Raw genomic sequence first — 3,754 nt, forward strand, 5'->3', positions numbered from 1 at the left:
CGCCCCACCCGCCTTGGTCGCGGGTCCCGCCTCAGCCCTGCCCCATCCGCGACCCGCCTCCTGCCCCCTGGCCTCAGAGCGGCAAACTCATTTGTGGGGTTTGGTTTTGCTGTCCGCCGGCAGGTGAGTAGTCACAGGTGCTCTGCGGTTTTTGCACCAGTTGGTTTGTAGCAAGGGAAGGGAGAACTGATTGGATTAATCCTTCCCCGGCCCCTCCGGTCACTTAGGACCGAGCCGTTGGGAGCGAGCGACGACTACCAGGAGGTGGTCCCGTGTCGCCCTGAAGGTTTCAGGGGCACTGTCGCAAAGCAGACGCAATACTCCTGTGTTTGCTTCTTTCTGGGTAAGGGGTTTTCACTTTAGTTGTTTCTCCCAGAGTTTGTGAAACATAACCTATTTAAAAATAAAACAAGGAAATCCTCAAATCCCATCGGAAATGAGAGTTCTTAGGGGCAGCTCTTTTAGATAGCCACAGTAAAGATATGCCTTCGAATTTTTTCTTAATGCAAAACCAATAAAATAATGTTTGTCTCAAAGTATTGTCCTACTGCTCAGTTTCACTGTGTGGACTCCATGAAGCGTGGTCCTATGTGGGTGGCAGTATCGTGAGTGCGTGAGGAAACTGAGGCACGTGGAACTTATCGCCGGATGATTTTGCACTCTCAGCTGCCAGAATCAGAGTCTCAACAGGTTGGCATCAGTGCTTGTGCTCTCTGTGACAGTTCAATACTCTGCTGCTGTGCCAGTTTCTTGTCAAACTGTCGTTAGACACGTACTTCTTTTACTTATTTATTTATTTTTGGAAAGTTTTTTTTTTTTTTCTATAGGGTGAGTGTGCTTGCCAGAGAGACAGAGGAAAAAGAGACAAAAAGCGAGAAATCATCCTCCAGGGGGGATGGCCACACCGCAATCCCTTCTCCTCCATTTTCCTTTTGGGATCTTGGGCACACATGCACACGTGCCTGGCGTGAGTTTAAGCTACCGGGTCCGGAACTCGAACTGCGGTCGACTACGTGGGAGTCCAGGGACATAGCCATTACGCTAACTGCTGGTCCCCCTTATTATGTTTAAGAGTAAAAGAATAAACTGTCTGGATCCTGAGTACTAACTATTGTGTCGGTAAGGCAAAAGTTACTCAGTGTAACCTGGCATTCTGTACACACTTGAATTTAAATGACATTGTTAGGAAATTCTTATTTTACCTGAGATCAAGTTATGAACCACTTATTGTTGATTCAGAACACCTCTCATTTTATTTTTGCCCCCACATTTCCTCTCATTTCATTTTTCTCTTAAAGTTGTCAATTCTGATGTGAGAATACCTCCAATTTTGTGCTGACTTTTGTCCACTCTGTAGAGTTATAGTGGCTCCCCTTTCAAGAGGAGACCCATCTTGGGACCAGCAGATGGCGTAATGGTTACATTGCTGGACTCCCATGTAGCCGACTGTAGTTTGAGTCCCAGACCTGGTGACTTAAAACTCATGCCCGGTGTGTGTGCATATGTGCCCAAGATCTCTGAGAAGAATGGAGGAGAAGGGATTGCAGTGTGGCCATTCCCCCTGGGGCGGGGGTGATTTCTCTCTTTCTGTCTCTCTGTCTCTCTTAGTCTGTCTGGTGAGCGCACGTGCCCTATAGCAAAAATAGTCTGTCTCTCAAAAAAAAAAAATGCGGAGACCCTATCTTCACTTTAGGCCTGGTCCACAGTCCTCCCCATGGCTGTGCCTGGCTACTGGCCACTGAGTAGACTCATGCATGATAATAACCAGCAACTTTTCTTGATGCCTGGCAGGCTGTACAGTTTTATTTTTCCACTATAGCACTTGTTGAGCACCTTAGGGATAAGAACAAAAAGTCTCGGTAGATGACAAACCAAGCACAAACCTTCCTTACAAAGTAGTACTGCCACAGGACTGGCCCCATAGTGCAGTGGTTAAGTATTGTGTATGGAAAGTCAGATCCCATATGGCCAACTGTGGCTTGAATCCTGGTGGTGGCTTGAAAATCAAATGGTGGTGAACCAGCAGTTAGCGTAATGGCTATGTTGCTGAACTCTCATGTAGCCGACTGTGGTTCGAATCCCGGATCTGGTGTCTTAAACTCATGCCAGGTGCATGTGCAGGTGTGCCCAAGATCCAGAGAAGAGAATGGAGGAGAAGGGATTGTGGTGTGGCCATCCCCCTGGGGGGCTGATTTCTTGCTTTCTCTCTCTCTGTCTCTCTGTCTTTCTGGCGAGCGCACATGCCCTATAGCAAAAACCTCTCCCCCCGCCCAAAAAAAAAAAGTCAGATGGGGACCAGCAGATGGCATAATGGTTACTTCGACCATGGTTGGAGTCCTGGACCCCGTGGCTTAAAACTCATGTGGGGTATGTATGCCTGTGTGCCCCAAATCCCGAGGATAATGGAGTAGCAGGGACTGCAGCATGGCCATCCCCCTGGGGGTTGATTTCTCGCTTTCTGTCTCTTTCCAGAGAGGGTATGTGCCCCATAGCAAAAACCTCTCTTAAAAAAAAAAAAATGAAGCCAACGGCCTGCAGAGCAACATGCCTAAGCTTTATTGTGACTACTGTGATCCATACCTCACCCACGATTCTCCATCTGTGAGAAAAACACACTGCAGTGCTAGGAAACACAAAGAGAATCGGAAAGAGCAGTCTCAAAGGCTGATTGATAAAACAACCGCTGCCTTTCAACAAGGGAAGAAACCTCCTACTCCATTCTCTGCTCCTCCTGCAGGGGTGATGATCCCATCTCCCCCCAGTCTCCCAGAGCCTACTTACCCTGGCATGATGGTAGCACCCCATATGGGGGCCCTCCCATAATGGTGTACCCACCCCAAGGATGGGCCCTCCTCCTCCTGGGATGAGGCCAGTAGGACCTGCTCCTGGAATGAAGCCACCCGTGGGAGGCCACATGCCCATGATGCTGGGGCCCCCAGTGATGAGACCTCCTGCCCGGCCCATGATGGTGTCCGCTCGGCCAGGGATGACTTGGCCAGACAGATAAGGACGGAGGGAGGCCTCTTTATGTCAATTTTATATTCACTTGTTCTACTTCACCAGGAGATCACGGTGCTGTGACTCTGGATGTCTTCTAACAGCATGTCAAGGAAGACTTTCTCCCGAGTAGCAGGGACTGCAGCATGGCCATCCCCCTGGGGGTTGATTTCTCGCTTTCTGTCTCTTTCCAGAGAGGGTATGTGCCCCATAGCAAAAACCTCTCTTAAAAAAAAAAAAATGAAGCCAACGGCCTGCAGAGCAACATGCCTAAGCTTTATTGTGACTACTGTGATCCATACCTCACCCACGATTCTCCATCTGTGAGAAAAACACACTGCAGTGCTAGGAAACACAAAGAGAATCGGAAAGAGCAGTCTCAAAGGCTGATTGATAAAACAACCGCTGCCTTTCAACAAGGGAAGAAACCTCCTACTCCATTCTCTGCTCCTCCTGCAGGGGTGATGATCCCATCTCCCCCCAGTCTCCCAGAGCCTCCTTACCCTGGCATGATGCTAGCACTCCATATGGGGGCCCTCCCATAATGGTGTGCCCACCCCAAGAATGGGCCCCCCTCCTCCTGGGATGAGGTCAGTAGTACCTGCTCCTGGAATGAAGCCACCCGTGGGAGGCCACATGCCCGTGATGCCGGGGCCGCCAGTGATGAGACTTCCCACCAGGCCCGTGATGGTGTCCGCTCGGCCAGGGATGACTTGGCCAGACAGATAAGGACGGAGGGAGGCCGCTTTATGGCGAT

The 3,754-nt window shown here is 49.9% G+C and overlaps 2 pseudogenes; both read left to right on the top strand.

Moving 5' to 3' along the window:
• The first annotated feature begins 2,544 nt into the window (after nucleotides 1-2,544).
• LOC102487836 (U1 small nuclear ribonucleoprotein C pseudogene) lies at nucleotides 2,545-3,007 on the top strand (annotated as a pseudogene).
• Nucleotides 3,008-3,263: 256 nt separating this feature from the next.
• LOC102488264 (U1 small nuclear ribonucleoprotein C pseudogene) lies at nucleotides 3,264-3,726 on the top strand (annotated as a pseudogene).
• The last annotated feature ends 28 nt before the right edge of the window (nucleotides 3,727-3,754 follow it).

This window comes from Tupaia chinensis, unplaced genomic scaffold (genome assembly GCF_000334495.1).
Source record: "Tupaia chinensis unplaced genomic scaffold, TupChi_1.0 Scaffold145396_1, whole genome shotgun sequence".
NCBI classification, from domain to species: Eukaryota; Metazoa; Chordata; class Mammalia; order Scandentia; family Tupaiidae; genus Tupaia; species Tupaia belangeri.